Here is a 19,823-nt window from a genome sequence, read left to right on the forward strand (position 1 = left end):
GAAAGATAAGATGTAGCTTACGTGATCAGTTTGAGACGGTCAAACACCTCTTTCACAATTGCCCGTTAGCAAAAATACTATGGAGTTCAATTCATATAGCCTTTAATATCACACCTCCAACTATCATTCACACGTTGTTTGGGACGTGGCTAGACGGAGGAGACATTTTTACGGCGAGACAGATTCGCATAGGAGTTTGTCCGTTACTTTGGGCTATATGGAATTGCAGAAATGACATGGTCTTTAACAGGAAATATCACACCAATTTTTTGCAGGTTTTGCACAGGGCAACTTCTTTGATCCTTACATGGTCGTTACTCACTCCTGCGGAGAATAGAGAGTGTTTGGCTACTAGATATACCCGATGGAAAATGGTAGCTCAGGATATTTTCAACCGGTTTGGATGGCGATTCAATAGTAGAATAGGTGGATAGGTTTATGGTCCTATTTTACGCCGGTTGTGGCTATTTACTCTTACTTTCCCACTTCTTAGTAAGATTGTACTATATTGCAGATATTTTTATCGTACTTTAATAAATGTGGCCGTATACATCTTTCTGATGCAGAGGCCGGAGGTGATCAAGACAAAAGAAGTAAACTAAAGATCCTTCTACGAAAAATAAAACATTTGAGTGGTAAATCTTCTGCAATGTGGGCTTATTCTACCAAAAAATCATTTGAAAAAGTTTATATAAATGGAAGGTAATCAAATGTGTGTCAACTACCTCATATGTTATTGTTATGGCAGTTTACTCTTGAAAAACAGAATATATATAAATTAAACAATAAATATCCATAATTTATTACCAAAAAAAAATTCTCGTCATTCCCACTGCATACGAATTGCCATCGAAAATAAGAACTAGCTGAAACAACTCTTTCGCGGTCAATCGATCCTGCCAGAGAATCCTTTGAATGTTGGATCTTTATATGGCAAGCCGTAACAAGGCAATAATATACTGCCAAAGAAAACTACTCCTAGCACTCATTGGATAGATGCACGCTGTGCTATATATAGCGCAAGGCTCGACTGAACCGCATGAGCAGTATTCTTAGATCTATCACATTCAATATTCTAGCAGTATGTTCTCCATATCCGGCGGCGAGATGAGAGGCAAGGCAACACTGATCTTATTCCTCATGGTCCTCGTATGCCATGTGTTCTCCGCACACTGTAAGTTTGTTCATACACGAGTGGTCCATCCATCAAAGGATTATCCATCGCACGCTGCATATACGATACTAATATGCACCTTCTCCGATCAGTTCCATCTTATGCAGGCAGCGACCATCTAGATGGTGTATACTACAATGTACTGCCCAAGGAGTGCAAGCTGAGTGTATGCCATGACGGCAAAGACGAAAAATGCTTCTGCTGTTTGGCGACACCCGACAGTCCTTGTTGGCTCAACGAGGATGAGTGCAAGAAGGTCTGCTCGCAGGTTGAGTTCCCTCCACCCTCTGTTGCAAGCGGCAGCAATCAATAATGTCATGAGATATACAGAGCGAGGGCAATAAAAGATTGACCATGCTGTGTTTTGGTATCGATGAACGGATCTGATGGCGTAAGAATTTCAGTCGAGTCGAGCTGTCCCTGCTTTTTAATTGTGACCGAAGTATAATGTTGTTTATTTACAAAATTATGTAAAATTTTGCATGAAACCAATGCTAAATTGGTTTTGCCGGAATATGCAACATTGGGTTAATACTTAATACATAGTACAAGGATTTTTTTAGAAAAAGAGGGTCAGTCCCCATATACACAGTACTTCGATATAAACTAGTCGCCTCCCTCCAGACCCCGTGCGGCAGCTGCGGGCCGCACCGGGCTGTCTTCACCCAACTCCTCTCGGCCCGTGTGCATTTCACTCTGTCTGCCGCCCCCGACAATGTCGTCGGGCGAAGGCCCTGTGGCACGGCGGCGGCGGACTTCCTCTCGCGTCTCGGGATCCAAGGTGGCGGCGGCCAGACTTGGACCCCTTATGACGAGGATGGCGGGCAGCAGCGGCCGGGGCGTGTCGGGGGGACTCTGCTGCAACCGGCTGGGTCGGTAGGAGAAGACGGCAGCGACGGCCGGGATACGTTCCAAGCTCGATCTATGACCTTCAGGTCCAGGCGGTCGGCTGCATCTCGTCCTCAATCTGCTGCATCTCGTCGGCTTCGCCGACGGCTCGTGGAGGCACTCCGGGTCTGCATCGCATCACGAGGATTATAGCAGTGGTGGTCATCTCCTACGTCGGAGGTGGTTGGCCTGAGGCTGGGTGATCGGATCTCCAGACCTGTCATCTAGTCCCGGCTGCGAGTCGGGGAGACATAGTTGCCAGTGAAAACTGAGCCGACGGCGGACAATGGCGGCGTTCTGCGTTGTTACCTTGATGAAGGCTTCGTCCTGTAAGTACTGTCATTCCACTCGTGCTGCTCTAGGGGAAACCCTATGATCTAGTTTTCCAGATCGGACGATGGCGGTATTACGGTGTCGTTCCTCTCTAGGGAACATCGTTTTTGGAGCAGCGCTAGAAGACAGAGGCAGGAGGTGGAGCGTCTTCGTCCTGCACGGAGCTTCAGTGGTGATGTCTGGTCATGCGTGGCCGACATGTGCTATGCTTTGTCATGCCTGTTTGGCAGGTGCTACGCACGACAGGTCTTACAGAGTCTTCGCGTCTGGATGGATGACTGCAGGGAGGTCCATCCACTAGTGCTGTTCCAGGGGAAACCCTAGGATCTGGTTTTCCAGATCAGACGATGACGGCATTGCGGTGTCGTTCCTCTCTAGGGAGCATCGTTTGTGTAGCAGCACTGGAAGACAGAGGCAGGAGGTGGAGCGTCTTCGTCCTGCACGAAGCTTCGGTGGTGATGTCAGGTCATGCCTGGTCGGTAGGTGCTATGCTTTGTCATGCCTAATCGGCAGGTGCTATGCACGACAGATCTTACAGTGTCTTCGCGTCTGGATGGATGAGTGCAGGGAGGTGGCGCCGTTGGGCGCCGTGGTGGCGTCGACGGATGGCCGGTCTGGCATGGATGATGCGGATTTCTCTCCTGAACATGGGTCAGTGGTTCGATGATGATGATGACTTCTATAACGTGTGCAGGTGGTATACGTTTTAGGTCTGCTGCACCGACTGTTAGTTCCGATACGTTATATGGATGGATCGGCGACGACACCGGTTTTAGATATGAGCAGTGAGAGCACTTCACATTATCACATTTTGTAGGTGTGAATGGGGGCTTCTGATGACTTGATGTATGTTCTTGTCAGACCTTTGTTAAATAGGTAATAAAAATGATTTTATTCATCATTTGATGCAGAGGCCGGGGGTCTTAACCTCCTTTTCTAAAAAAAGTATACACAGTACAAGGATGAGATGGCCAATTCCATGTCCCAATAATCAAAGTAGTACTATACATGATGCTAGAGAAAACATGTGCAAAATGCATTTCTTTGTTTTGTTGTGGTGTCTAGGGCAATTCGTCCCTTGATAGAGCCATAGTTGAGTAAATTACACAGTTAGTAGAAGTGAATCTCCAACTTTTCAGTATACACGAGAGATGACTAATCCTTTATTTGACCTAAATAATAAGTGCCACACATGTGGAACGAAGTAACATCGTCTTGACGTTTTTACAACTAAAATTGTCATCGGAATTTTTTTTAAATGAAACTTGCTACCAAAAAAACTAAAGTTGACATGCTTCACAACTAAGGGTGTGTTTGGTTCGGAAACGAAGTGGAACGGAATGTCATGGTTCCATTCCACTAGAACGGGTTGGTTCCGTCCTTGTGTTTGGTAGAGGAGATTTAAAGGAACAGAATGGTTACATTTTGATGTTTGGTTGGAGGGATGGAATGGAATGGAATGGATTTGTTCATCCTCTGCTGCATCTCATCGTCGCCATCACTGCACGCCATGGGGCTGCGGCACGTGCTCCCGACGGTGCGTGCACCCGGCTGCGCGTGCTCCCGGCGGTGGCGCAGCAGATGCAGGGGCGGCGGCGCGGTAGATGCAGGGGGCGGCGGCGTGGTAGAAGGGCCTCGGTGGCGCAGTAGATGGAGGCCGCCGGCGCAACAGAAGGTGGCCGGCGGTGCGGCAGAAGGGGGCCGGCGGTGCGGCAGAAGGGGGCCGCCGGCGCAGCTGAAGGGGGCCGCCAGCGCAGCTGAAGGGGGCCGCCGGCACAGCAGAAGGTGGCCGGCGGCACAACAGAAGGTGGCCGGCGGCACAGCAGAAGGTGGCGGCGGTGCGGCTTAGGGAGGGAGGTGGCCAGCGAGCTTATGGGAGAAAGGGGGCAGCGTCGGGGGAAATGTGAGAGCGCGAGGCGTTCCGCGTCGTTCCACCGATTCGGAGGTACCAGCGCGTTCCGGATCTGGGAGGAATATGCCATTCCAGGAAATGAGTGGGTTCCGATTCCTGGACCCAACTAAACAGAAGAACGACCTCTAGGGACGGGACGGACTCGTTACATTCCACCCGGTGACACAAACCAAACACATCCTAAAGTTACCATCCTCCTCTAACTAGACTTGCTTCATGCCATACGAGTGGCACACTTCAGGGTCCTTAATTTACTAAGCTCCCCAGGGATTGGAATCAATCTCACTCAATTCAAGTCTCCCCCATTTCGATTTTTCCCACGATTTTAACTGGTTCTTTATCCTGCTGTGTGTCCTTGATTAGCGCTTGAGATTTCAGTGAAAATGAAGTCCTAATCGGCAAGTCTGCGGGTCGCTTCCACATCTCCCCATGCATGCCCTAACCCACAAGCGCTATCTCATTCCTCACACCCCCTGTTTCTTTCCCCTCCCAAAGGCGCATATCGCCGCCGCCTACAGCCTTATAGATCCGCTTCGCTGATTCCTCGACCTCCTCCTCTCCGGACATCAGTGGTGAGTGTGCGGTCAGTACAAGATAGTCATCATTTTCCGGTTTTCATCTGGTCATTGATAAAAATGTCATCAATCACCGGGAGGTGGGGATGCGGATTGGGGTAATTCTTTGGTTGCAACAGTGACGATGTCAGAGGGTGCCGATTTCTTCATGGAAACGTGATTCGGGTCCGCCCTACTTCTTCCCACATCTCTTCCTCCCGTCCCCATTTCTTTCCCCCCAAGGATGCACGTCGTTGCCGTCTACAGCCTTCCTGACTCATGGAACCCCTCCTGTCCGGCTCACCCTCCTGCCGCTTCTCAGGAGTTGATGCTCCCCCCACCCCCACCCCTCCCCGCCCGCTATGGTAGGTGGATTAGGATATGAGGTTGATGCTCCTACTATGATTTTACGTTCTATTGTCTATTTTCTATTTTCTATTCCACCACGACACCGTGCTCATGCTATAAATGTACTATGAACATGGAGATGCAAGTTTTTAAGACTTACACTCCCAATTCACCGAACTTAGTTATTTGGTAACATTTTTTTAACAAAGCCAAAGTTTGTACAAAATATTGTAGTGAGGACCCTAACATTTTTCAGTCAGCACCCTAAAATAATTATTTTCTCAAGTGTCCTATGTTCCAATATATATTTTTCTGTGCTTATGTGATTTTGTGAAATCTAGCATACACAAGAGAAGTACTGGTTGTACTTGTTTCTCAAGCGCTAGTGGCGTTGAGATGAAGATCATCGCCTGAGATATGACAATGTCTAGTTGCATGGGTTTTGCTCCTGGACTCGCTGCAGATATTTCGGTTTTAAGTTGTGGCAACGGGGCACACCCAAATGCTGTAGGTGCATCGAGTTTACGTGGCGTCGAAGTATTCACCAACACGTGTGTTATTTTCTGAATCAACCAGGTCGTGCATGTCAGTTTCATTGTTTCAACGCCGCTGGTACTTGTATACCACACGCAAGTGTGCTTTCTGGGACGTCGCTGGTATTTAAGGGTTTTTACAAGGGTTTTTCTACCAGTGCGCAACAATCAATTGTCAGTTCTGAACTAATGATATTTGATGCTAACGTGCCTAAAAAAAGCTTGCATAGAAATTGTGGAGGGTGTGCGGTTTTCCTGTACGTGTTGCTTGATTTATATTTAGACAATTGAATCCTATAGGTTTTTTTAAGGATTCCTTTGCACTATATTATATAGACCCACTCAAACCTCTGGAAAAAATCCTTTGTTTCCCGAGACACAACTAAACAAACCAAATTCACACGTTTATAGGATTTAAATGCTCAACTCGGAAGTAATATGCCATTTGGGAAACTTCCATTTGTTTGTACATCGCCGGTATGTTGTTAATTCATGTTTGCAATTACTCTGGGACTTGGAGATGTGCTTTTGTTTGATTCAAACTAGTGTTGGTGCATTTGCATGTTACTCTTATCATTGATACAGAACTCCTACCTCACATCTGCAAATTAGAACTTGTGCAAATGAGTGGCACTGGGAACCATAACCAAAAGTGGGAGTGTCTAGTTGGCAGGTGACTGATTGTAGTCTTTATAAACGGCCATATTTTATCGCCCAACACATGTGTAAGTAAAATTCAGTGATGCTTCTGTTGGATAGAAATGCACCAAAATAAAGTGGTATCTTCCATGGAACCGCACACCCTCGTGCTTGTCACGACGTCATGTTGGTAGCGCCTTCAACTGCTATGTAGCCTTTCTCAGGCACCGCATCTGGTATATCATGCTGGAGCTTCTCATAGCCGGCTCGTATCATGTCTGTATATATTTTACGCGCGTTATTGCTTGTACCAATGATAAACGGAGAACGACTAAAATCATAGAGGAAATGAAACCTTGGAAGAGGTGTTTTATTTTTTTCGGGTGGAAGGCACAAAACAGCCCATTTCTTATATATATAAATGACCAACCAACGAGATGTTCTCCTGCCGCACCTAACAATTTTACGGGTGCTTATTTCTTATATATATATAAATGACCAACCAACGAGATGTTCTCCTGCCGCACCTAACAATTTTACGGGTGCTTATTTCTTATATATATATAAATGACCAACCAACGAGATGTTCTCCTGCCGCACCTAACAATTTTACGGGTGCTTATTTCCTATATATATATATATATAAATGACCAACCAACGAGATGTTCTCCTGCCGCACCTAACAATTTTACGGGTGCTTATCTTACGCTTGTAAAACGTTGAAAAACGGCAATCCAAGCGCATCTGAAGCGTTTTCTGTACACGCATCATAATACGATGAATGTAACAACTGAATTGCTTAGCGCCTATCCTTGCGCTTAGCATCGGAACAAAGGATCCTTACATAGTTTTTTTCATTTTTCATTTTCTATAAGCACCAACACCGACGTCCCATGTTGTACATGTCCTAGGAACATCTCCAACAATAACACTAAAACAGGGCAGGTTTTTGCATTATTTAGCCAAAACCAAGCTCCAACAACTGCCCTTATTGTACAAAGATGTGGTCCCATTTTATGGCTGCCCAAAAAACCAGCTCATGGTTATCCATCTTCTATCACGCATTACAGAAAAAACTCTAAACTCTATGTTCTCCTTATTTATTTATTTCCAAGAAGGGACACTTTATTACTCAATAGATTCTCCCCTTATTTAATAGATGAGACAAATCCTATATCTTAGTTTCGAAAGAGAAAATCCGATCACACACAGCCGGTACCTAACGAGAGAGATTTCCGGTACCTAATGAGAGAGAAACTAGATCGCGTGTTTTTGGCAACCTAGATGGGTCTTCTACCAAGCAAACAACTGATTAGACCGGGGCAACCTAGATGGGTCTTACCAAGCAAACAACTGGTTAGACCGGGAGACGGTTGCAAGGATCACCCCAGGATTTGTCCAAACTCAGGGTGGACCCGGTCCGAGCCAGACCGGACCGAGTAGCGTCGCGGTCCTGTTTTCAAGGACCGGACTGGCAGAGACAAAGCCCGAGCCGGACCGACGGACCGGCCGGTGGCCACCGCAGAGCATGCCATCGGAGGTGTCTAGCGGCTTCGGGGGCACTAGAGGGGGCTTAGGAATCGAGGAGGGAGGCTGGGGCATGGCGGCGACGAAGAATTTGGCACAACGGCCGGTGTACAAAGACGAAGGGAACGAGACGGATGCGGCGGTGTAGGGCGTCCCGCTTCGATTCCAACCTACGAGATGATAGATCCAGGAACGGAGCATTCATTACACATGCTTGCCGGTGTCATGGAGGCCGGTGGCCGTGGATGCTATGTTGTGGTGGCCGTGGGTGCGTGCGCTGGTGCTGGACCCTACTTCTGCATGTGCTGGTGCATGCATGCAGCAGTCGTGCTTGAGAGGAGTTGCCCATGAAGGAGCAGGCGGCGCGAGGGCCTTGGAGACGGCAACGGGCAAGGAGAGAAGAAGGCGGCGGCACTAGCAGAGGCGACGATGCGGCGGCTTCTCGGTCCTGCGAGCGGTCCCGGTTAAAGACTGGACCGACCCGACGAAATTTCGGGCTGAATTATGCATCCCGAAGAGGCTGGATTTTTTACCGAGCGGGCCACGAGCCGGCTCGGACCGAGCAGGCCACGATGCAGTCTGAAAGACCGCTCGTGTCATCCAACAAGAGTCCGAACCAAGGTCACAGGGAGAAGGACGGCACAGGGGAGGAATGTCTCAATAGCGGCGCGATCGTTAGCGAGAGAAGAAACCCTAACTAGAGGGAAACTCTGGTTATATGATGTTGAATGGGGGAGCTCCTACATGCCGCTCACTGCGGTAGGCAGCCCTGCGCCGCATAGGGGGGCGCCCGAACTGGGCCGGCCCAGTTTTGTTTCTTTTTTCTCTCGTACGTTTTTCCTTCTTTGTTTATTTTTTTGGTTCATTTTTCCTTTCCCTTCTCCTTTTCTTTTTTTATTTGAAGAAACACAATTTTTCTAATTTGAATAACAATTTAGAAAAATCGTGAACAAATTTGCAAGCGTGAACAATTTTTTGAAGCACGAACATTTTTTAAATCTTGAGAACAAAATTTTGAAAAGGAGAAAAGTTTTGAAAAAGCCTGTACAATTTTTTTAAGAACGAACATTTTTTGTATTTTGAGAACAAATTTTAAAACCAATAATAATTTTAAAAAAACATGAACAAATATGGAAGCTTGAACAATTTTTTGAAGCGTGCACATTTGTTGAACCTTGACAACAAAATTTGGAAAAGGAGAACAATTTGGAAAAACCCGAACAAATTTGAAAGCATTGACAAATTTTTAAAGCATGAATATTTTTGGAATTTTGAGAACAAAATTTGAAGCTGAGTACAATTTTAGAAAAAGTGAACAAATTTGGAAGCACGAACAATTTTTTAAAGCACGGACATTTATTAAATCTTGAGAACAAAAATTTAAGAAGGGGAATAATTTTGGAAAACCAAGAACAAATTGGAAAGCGCAAAAAAATCTTTAAAGCACGAATATTTTTTGCATTTTGAGAATTTTTTTTGAATCCGAGAACAATTTGAAAAAACGTGAACAAATTTGGCAGCGTGGACTATGTTTTTTAAATGCACGGACATTTCTTGAACCTTGAGAACAAAATTTTGAAAAACACCAAACAAATTTGAAAGAGCGAACAATTTTTTAAAGAATGAATGTTTTTTGAATTTTGAGAACAAATTTTGAAACCAATAACAATTTTAAAAAAACATGAGTGAATTTGGAAGCACGAACTATTTTTCAAATACACATAATTTTTGGAAAACATAAACAGTTTTTAAGTCTGTAAACAAATTTGAAAACAGGAGCATTTTACAAACATAGAACATTTTTTTTGTTGGAAAGAACATTTTTGAAATTTATGAACAATTTTCGAAACGGGAATTTTTTGAACTTATGTACACTTTTTATAACAGGCACATTTTTTGAATTTACGTATATTTTTTGAAATGGCAAATATTTTTTAGAAAATGAAGAATTTACGTACAAATTTTCAAAAAAGAGAAACATTTTTCTAAAGCAGGAACATTTTTTATAAAAATGTGAAAGGAAGAACATTTTTTAAAAATTGTAAACGATTATGAAAAAGGAACATTTTTTGAAAAATCATATAATTTTTTGAATACTTTAACAATTTTTGAAACACAAACATTTTTCAAAAGATAAACACATTTTGGAAGCAGGAAAAATTTTTAAGCACAGAAATTTAAATATAAACTGTGAATACGAAAACATTTTTTGAAATTCAAAACAAAAGTTATAAAATGTCAAACACAAAATTAGGAAAAGGAAAAAGGAACAAAAGTGAAGGATAAAATTTAAAAAGTTTTTTTTTAAATAGTGAACATTTGTTTAATATGTCGGACATTTTTTAAAATGCCAATAATTTTTTTAAACTAGGAATGTTTTTGAAAAGGAATACATTACCTTCCAGACGGCTGATCCTGCTCCCGCGTCCACCGTTTCCTTTGCTCGCCACGTGGCCATGTGAATGGTGAATTAAATCGGAAGGGGCGAAGGGACACTTCCTGATGAGCATGCTAGTGTGTTTTTTGCAACAAAGACTCCGTTGTAATAGCTACGGGTTCAGCCGTAGAAGCATATGCTTGGTTTTGCAAAATATTGCTTTTTTATGTAAAAAAATTATATAGGTGTTTCCGCAACATAATATTTGTAGCAGAAAATATTCTATATAAACTCTGTTGCAAAATATTTACATAGGTGTTTCCGCAACACGATCTTTGTTGCAAAAAATATACTATAACAAATTTTGTTGCAAAAAAAATCCTACAACATAATCTATGTTGCAAAAGCTAATATGCACATCAACCACTTGATGACATCACATCTGATGTATAGTGACCTGGTCGATCGACACGTAGCAACCGAGATAAAGCAGTTGTTTCTGCAACAAAGTCGTTGTTGTGGAAAATAATGAGTTGGAAAGGAGACAAACGGGACGCGTCCGAAGATCGATCGGACGGTTACACGCGCGTAGATCCAATGATTATGAAGGTGACGGATGTATTGCACACATCGGCCGGTGGACGCATAGCAGTCCCCTTTTGAAAAATGGCAAATATTTGAAATTTGAAACATTTTTATAAAATCAAGAATATTTTCTGAATTTAAAGAAAAAAATTAAAACATTGAAGTTAGGTTAAAAATAACCATAGAAAAAAAGAAAAAATAAACAGAAGCTAAAAACAAAAAAATAAAAAGAAGAAGAAAAACGAAACAGAAAAAACCCGCCACGTGGAAGGCCATTAGCCCCGGTCCGGGATCGAATCGGGGCTAGCATTAGTCCCGGGAAAATAGACTCTACCACCTAGTGGTAGTTATCACCACCCTTACTACCGTAGGATGTCATCTATGTGTGGAAGTTGATTAAAGGGTCACGGTTTTGAAAGTAGCTAGATTTTCTCTACCCGATCGAACATTGGGCCGCACCTTCCCTATTTATATGGCCATGCTTATCCTATATAACTACCTCAAGTCAAAGCAAACAGCCATATGTTGGCTCCGTATCTTTATTGTAGCAGGAGATAAAAATACATACTACATACTACCTTGCTTTATACTTCATAATACTATTTTCTTACAAGTACTCTTTTCTTGTAAACTACATACTCTCTTCATCTATTATACGTACTATATGCATGCTTGAGAAATTCCAGGGAATGCACAGCGACGTACTACTATTACTGTACATATGCTCACTTTCTAATTCCATTAGCATACTCGATCCTTGCCTTGATACTCTAAACCTCAATTAAACATAATACTTCATACTCCAATTTAAGAGCGTACATACTCTATACACCATGCCTTCAACAACTGTAAAACATACATCATACTTATCATAATTTATATGACTATGAAGTATATATATTCTATTTTTTCTGGAGTATATAGTATATATAATATAGCTGGACGAGTACTATGAAGAGTATGGAGTATGTATATAATACTACCCAGCGGGGTACAATATGTATGAAATAGAAATATAGATTGGTGTAGTACGTAAGTCACGCTAGCTAACTCTTATCCAGTGTTTAAAAAAGTAGCTAGCACTTATTCCATGTATGCGGCCGGGCTGTTAGCATATTGTTCAACTAACTACAGAGCGTGAAATGCTAATGGGTCACTTTATGTCCACTAACCCGTTTAGCACAACCGTGTGGAAGAACACGTGGCACAAAGACAATCAAGTGGTAACTATCACTGTTTGTAGATGAAATTTGTCATATATATATATATAAAAGAATACATTATGAACTTGGAGTATAAGACAAACCAGAATAATTTCTAGTATATCTTATCTTTTCTATACCTAATAATAAAGAGGCTATTGCTTCCGTCGGAAAACCCACCGCGACTTTTGAAAAAAACCTGTAATTTTTGTTATTCAACCTGCGCTTCATCATTTATCTGGAACGCAAAAGAAAAAAAACAATTCGCCGTAAAATTATATCCGTACGCATCGCCTCCTCCCGTCGACCCTGGGCCACCCTGGCCTGTGCCCAGGCCGCCGCGGACGACCTCAACCGCCACCGCTACCGATCTCAACCCATCCGCCTCCGCGGCCGTAGCTCTCCCCGCTCACTGCCCCCGTTGCGGCGCTCGAGCGCATCGCGTCGACCCTGGTCCACCCTGACTGTGCCCAGGCCGCTGCCACACCACTCGCCGCCGCGGCCGACCTCAACCACCACTGTTGTCGATCTCAACCCACCCGCCTCCGCGGCCGTACCTCTGCCCGCTTGCTGCCCCCGTTTCGGCGCTCGAGCACAGCTTTTGGATCAAATCAACGTGACAGCTACAGTGACTGGGATGATGCGTCTGCTCGATGCAGAACGGCGGCGGCGCGCGGATAAGGCGCGGCGGAGCGAAGTACTTGCAGGTGGAGGCGGGCGGGCCTCCATGGCTCACACGGGGAACTCCGAGTTTATGGCGCGGCAACGACGACTCCTTATGGCCAGATAGAGGCGCCTAACCCTTGCTCCCCTCATCGTATCCCCTCCTCCGGCAGGAACTCATCATCTGTTGAGATCCCCTCCCCATGCCTCCAACCGTGTGCCAAGCACCGACAAGAAATTTTGTTTTGCGGGGATTTGTTTGCTGATGAATTAATGTATCGAATGTAAGATTGTATTGTTGTAGAGACAGAGAATGGAACACCACCTTCAGTTTGTCATCTGATCCCATACTCTCTACCCAATGAGTGAAAAAAGATAACAGTCCGTTGATCAATTCACGTAGCCTCTTTGTTTTGCTTTGCTCCGCTCAATTTCTCATCATGGTGGAATTAACAATGGACGGGTTGATTTCTCAACAAAATAGGATAGGACTGACTACATTAGTTAGTTAATTTATTATTTTAATAAATCAAAATGATTATAAAAAGATTAAAAGCGTGTGGTATTTTTTTCTCCCGTTGCAACGCACGGACCCTTTTGCTAGTCTAACTAATCAGTATAGACAACAATCCGGATACGGACGGTTTATGAATCGCTCTTGAAGATTCCCTTAGGAAGAAGCTGCTGTCCTGCCACTGGCGGCCCAAGGAGGCGACAGAATCAGCCTGAATGAACTACATAATAATGGGCAAAACAGATTCAAAGACTCGTGTTCTCTGAATTTTCATCTTCCAAGGCATTGGCATCCTATGCAATTCTCATCTCTACTCTAAATAGGAAATCTTCGCTGCATCTCCACCTCCAAGATGTACCGGATAATCACCGCAAGAATAAAAAAAAGGAAGTCGCAGTCTGAGTTGCCGCCGTTGTCCTCTTTTTTTTTCTTGCGCTCAATTATTCCGATCTCTGGGTCGTCATGTAGGGTAGTAAACAAGAACTTTTCATCATGAACGAAAAAGACAATTATTTTTCTTTTCTCCCACTGGAGGAAATATCCTCCATTGAATTTTCTCAGCCAAGATGCATTTCGAAGAAAATAAAACATTTTAGTCAACAACTACTTTTATATCTTCTCCTTTTTGCTCAATTGATGATTCACTAGCCGTTTCTGTTTTTAGAGCATCACCAACGCTAACACTTTAATGGGACAATGTGTCCGTGTTTGCAGACCGATGTAGACCAGTCCACAGAAATTGCTATGAAAACTGGCTATCCGACTGTATAATTTATCGGTTTTGCCAGTTCTCATCTAGCTGAGTTTTTCTTTTGGTCACATTCAGTTTTGTCAGCCGTCGGATGTTGTCGAATCGCGATTAGCGTTTTTCATTCAGGCGACGAGCGTCGCATTGGTGTAGTGGCTGTATGATTTACTGTTTTTGCTCACGGCGTTTATGCGTAAGTTTGTTTTTCTCGCGGCCGTACATTTTGTGTATATGACAAGACTATACCAGCCCTAAATTATGTCCCGTGCACTAGTAGAAAAAGGGCCTTTAGTCCGGTTCAGTTGGGCCTTAGTCACGGTTTGTGAACCGGGACTAATCAACCGAGACTAATGCTAGTCCCGGTTCAGCCCCGAACCGGGGCTAAAGACATTTCACGTGGCGGGGCTGGGAGCGTGGGGGAGGAGGGGTATTAGTCCCGGTTCCTATTACGAACCGGGGCTATTTATTTGCTGTTTTTTTAGCAATTTTTAGGGTTTAGGGTTTTGCACTAAATTGGATTGGGCTATTTTGCTGCCCCCAATTTTTTCATTTATTTGTTTTAGACACTTTTTAATTCTTATTTTACACTAAATTGGATGGTACATACACATCAATAAAAGAACAACTATATTGTACATCATCGTCACGAATATATTACACCATCTCACCCGTCGTGCTTTGTCGAACATATTACAAAATGTAGAGACGAGTTACACATATGCACATATGTATCTTTTACACTATAACATTTCATATCATTTTCATCGACGGGCAATAATATTCTCCCTTCACACCTAGGACCTCTGCATCTAAGAATCCGGCAATTTCCTCTTAAATTGCTCGTACATGTTTTTGTGGTAGAAACCGTCCCGCAACCGTTCGATCTAATTTAAAGAATGGGTCAATATATATATATCAATGAAATCGAACACAATTTACGGTAATAAAATAAAGCTGTGAGTATTGTTTATCGTACTTCGTTTTTTTATGTCCCGGTTTTGCCCTTCTCATGGGTCGTCTCGCGAATGAACTCGCAAACATAGTGTCTACATAAATTGTTCCCATGTTCCTGCCTCAAGCACTTTACGAGAAGAGAGTTCAATCAAAAATATAATCAAGAATTATAATGGTATTGAAACTAGAATAAAGAGATGCGCGGATCTAGCTAGTAGTTACTTATATCTATTTGTTTAAATGTAAGCTCTCACTTCCAATCACCCCGAGCCTTGATGGTGAATCGTTTCCAAGCCCTGCCAAGAAAAGGAAATGAATAAAGGAGTTCTATATTAATTCCTTGCTATCAGGAAATGAACGAGAAGTTGCCGATATAGTGTCATAATGATTGGAGTTACCTCTGGAGGCATTCCTGCATGTTCATTCATTCAGCGAGGCATGTGTGTTTCGGGTTCATGACTATTACTTCTCCCTTGTCAGGTATAATGATTAACAAAATCAAGTGGAACCTGCGCACGTATAATGAGTCAATTATACACTTATAATAACATCGAGTAAGCGAAAATAGAATGTGTGTAGTAACACTCACTTGAAGTTGTAAGGAAAATAGTATTTCCCTTTTGGTACCGGAAAACCTTAACCCTTGTATCAAGTTATTCTCTGTCTCGCGGTGATTCGTTGCGAGACTTTGGTGATGAATGAAATATGGGTCAATGAACCCAATGTCATAGATTTGTTCTCTTTTGCATTCGAGAATCTTCATTCTGCAAAATTAATATAGTGATGAGTAAGATTATACATAAAAGAATGAGCTGAGTAAGACTTAATGATATAAATTAATAATACTTACAAACAATAGGCACTAATGATAGATTTGTCGAGGGCGTCTTGTTGGTATAACTGAAATAATTCGTCGAATTCAATTATTATCACGCCATCACCATGCCCGAAATGCTGGTTTGTAAATGCAAGGTATATCCAGTTTGCCTGTTGAGCACATGCTTGTACCAGTCATGCAATCTTCGCATTTTTGTTGGTAGCTCGTTAACTAACTCAAGTTTGACGAGAGGAGCACCGTACCGATACACGTATGCTATGTCAATGAATACCTGCAAATGGTTTAAGTACTCATCAATAGACATGCCTTGAGGCTTGGCCGCTTCTCCGTATTGTGCAAGAAAATCCGGATCGATGCCAGTTGTTTCATCATTCCTCTGCTGGACCACAGCTCCGCTCGAGCACACATTTGTATCTGAATACACTTCGAGCGGGGGGCACGATTGGTTTTTCTGTTGTCCGACCTGGGCAACTGATTCCCGCTGGACGTACTACTCTTCAATTGCTGCTTTTTTTCCTAAGCCGACTTGATAATAGAGCGTTCATAGTCTGCTGGCAATGGTGGCGGCGGATCTGCAAGGTTTTTCAGCATTTTCACGCACGCGGCGTGATCTTCTGGGGTCTCCGGGAACTCTGGCTCTTTCGGTTTCTTCTTGTTAGCCACTTCAGCCTGCCACTGTTGATGCTGGGCGTATGCCCTCTTAATATTGTCCTCTCCAGTATAGTCCCAAGGCTCGTCTCCATATTCTTATGAGGTACTTTTGGGAGGGGCGACAACTTGCGTTTTGGTGATCGGATCCCCTTTCTGCCGCCACTATTAGCGGGGGTACATTTCCGATTTTTGCTCTGCTCCTCAGTGGATGGAGACGGCTGACGGGGCGGTGGAGACGGATGATGTGATGGTGGAGACGGCTGCGCTGGAGACTCATGAGGCAGCGAAGACGACGGTTGCGCTGGAGACTGGTAAGGCGGCGAAGACGACGATTGCGCTGGAGACTGGTGATGCGGCGAAGACGACGGTTGTGCTGGAGACTAGTGAGGTGGAGGCGAAGAAGGATTGCTGCTATGAGGAGTCGGTGGCCTTGGCGTCCAATTTGGAAGCAAGATGTCCTCCTTTGGCCATACAATGGTTTGTTTCTTGACTTCTCCAAGTTGAGTCAAATCCCTATCTTCACCTGCAGGGTGGTCGAGCTTCAGCTCGTGATAATCTTTCATCACTTCATCCACCACCACGACAGCGTACCCTTGTGGAACCGCAGAGCAATGCCAAGTTGGATTATGTCCAATTGGTATGGCCATGCCGACCGCCACTGTCAACCTTAAGTTAGCAAGTTTCACCTTTAGCTCATAAGGTGTGCTCTCTGTGATATCATCCACTAGGTAGCGACGAGGAGTATCCGTTGTCAGTGCATCATCACCATCATCCTGGAGCTGCGTGGAAGCGACACTGCTTTTCCGATTCGATTCAACTTCTATCATGAGCTGCTGAGATTGGACGCTACCTTGTTGTCTGTCGATTTGATCCTGCTCTAGCCGCTTTACTACTTCTTCTAGATTATGCAGTCGGTCTGCCTCAGCCGCTTTATCACGTGCCTCCTTTTTTCTTTCTCCTCTGATGGCTTATATCGGGAAATCTCTTCCTTTCCTCGGAGAACGCAAGAATCCACGCCGGGGAGCCTGGTAAGCCTCATGCTCGCCCTTTGTGTTCCTTGTTCCCAAGGGCGCGTGTGAGCTCGTCGTTCTCTCTATCGGGTAAGAACCATCCCTCTTCAACATCCTGTACTGCATGTCTAATCTCCTTGATGGGTAGGGGATTATCTTTGTGTCTTTGGTTATATATTGCCTTCCCTTCTGCGTCCAACAAGCCCCCATGCCCATAAAACCAGTTTCTTCCCCGTTCAAGCCATCTTAAGGGCTCTGGAGTGATATTTTTTGTCCAGAAATGATGCGTGAAGTTCTTCCCATTTAGCCATCTTACCGTCGTAGCCACCAGGCCCTATAATATGGTGGTACTTCTTCTTACCTGCATTCATCCTATTTATTGCAGACTTTTTCAAGGCGCCCTCCGATTTCTTGTACGCCACAAATTCGTCCCGGTAGTCTTTAATCTTCTCATAGCCGTGATCGAAATCTGGAGTCTTTTCTTTCAAGATAAAATCTTGGTGCAATCTTTTTTTCTAGCCCCTGAATAGATCGGACATCTTCTTAAGAGCCCACTCCTTGACTTTTTTCTCTAGGGTCTCTTTTCGCCTCTTCATTTCCTCCTCATTTGGCTCCTCCTCATCTGGATCCACCTCTGACGCCGGCAGGGTGAAATGAAGCATGAGCTTTCTCCAAAGGTTTTCTTTGGTTGTTGTGCCGACATATGAGACTCCTTCCTCCCTTGGATTAATCCATTCTCGAGTGGTGATAGGGATGTGGTCCCTAACAACAACTCCGCATGCCTTCACAAACTTCTGCTTTACATCTGTGGGTGCAATTGGTTGCCTCACATTTGAGACTGTTTTGATCTTGTATCTCTCACCGTCATCCAACTTCTTGGTTGGGCCCCGTTTCGTCCGTACTAAAGATTTGCTCGATCCGGAGGGCTAAAAGAAAGAGCGTTAATATATGTATATGAACAGAAGAGGATTTATTTATTAATATATATATATATATATATATATATATATATATATATATATATATATATATATATATAAATCCGGATGCACCTCGCCGGAGCGGTCGGCTTCTCCCTCGTCGGCTTCTTCCTCATTGGAGCCGCCGATTCCTCCATAGCCCGAGGCGTGGGCGTTTACCTCACCGGAGCTTCTACCTCGTGTGTTGAGAGACTCGTCTCCCTCACCAGACTCGTTTAGAAACTGATTGGTGACATCGACATCGCGAACTAAAATATCATCCCCGAGGATGACACCATGCATCACATCTTCCTGATATTCGTCTCTGCTGTGTATTGGATCCATAATATCTACAAATTAATTAAACATCATCAAATAATCCACTTAATTAATGCATAACCAAATAATCCACTTAATATTATCGAATATATAATCTGGAATACATAAATAATACATCTCTCGAATACAGTAATACATCGAATAATATATAACTGATCAACCAACAAAGAGTCGCTGTACTGAGGCGTGGGCGGTGGACACCCAAAGAGCTGGGACCATCACCGGATCATAGCTCGGATGAGATCCCCGAAGAACCTACCAGGTACTGGAGAAGCTGACATCCAACGCCTCCATGTACCGACGGACGTGCTCGTCCCCCTCCCTAACACGGCGACGTACGTCCTCCTCGGGGGCCGGCAACCTAGGTACCGAAAGTGGGCCCCACGACCGCCACCAAAGAAGCTCCGGGTCAACGACAGGAGCCTGGTTCCTCACCAAGTTGCGCGCCCCGGAAGGTAAATTCTCCCAATGCCGGCCCGGTGGAGCCCAGTCCCGCACATGCTGGCGCCTATCAAGAAGGTGGTCGCCACCGAGTCGACGACGAGGATGCGGGTCGGGCATTGTATGTCCTACTATTTAAATCCTACTATTTAATAAACTTTTCTAAACTTTTCCAAAATATAAGACCTTTTGAAGATTTCATCAGAAAACTACGTACGGAGCAAAATGAATGAATATATACTCTAAAATATGAAGCTTTACAAAGTTGTTTTGTAACGGAATTCCGAATAGGATAATTAGCTTTTTGGTACGCAGTTCAAAAAGAGCCATCCGAATATCGCTATTTGGAAGGACTTTGCTGAACTTCGTACCAAAAAGCGAATTATTCTATCAGGAACTTCGTTCCAAAACAACTTTCGAGAGCTTGATAGCGCCATGCGTCTGTTACTACCAGGTAATGATGAAGCCATGGATTTCTCGCTACAAGAAATATGCTCCTACATGACGTTCTTTAAGATGTCGTCGATGAATTCGTCATAAATCTATGACGATTTCCTCCGAGATTGTCATAAGCCGTTTGAGGGGATCAAATCTACATTTAAATTACGACGATGTGAGTCAAAAACGTCGTAAC

Source organism: Hordeum vulgare, chromosome 7H (genome assembly GCF_904849725.1).
Source record: "Hordeum vulgare subsp. vulgare chromosome 7H, MorexV3_pseudomolecules_assembly, whole genome shotgun sequence".
Taxonomy (NCBI): domain Eukaryota; kingdom Viridiplantae; phylum Streptophyta; class Magnoliopsida; order Poales; family Poaceae; genus Hordeum; species Hordeum vulgare.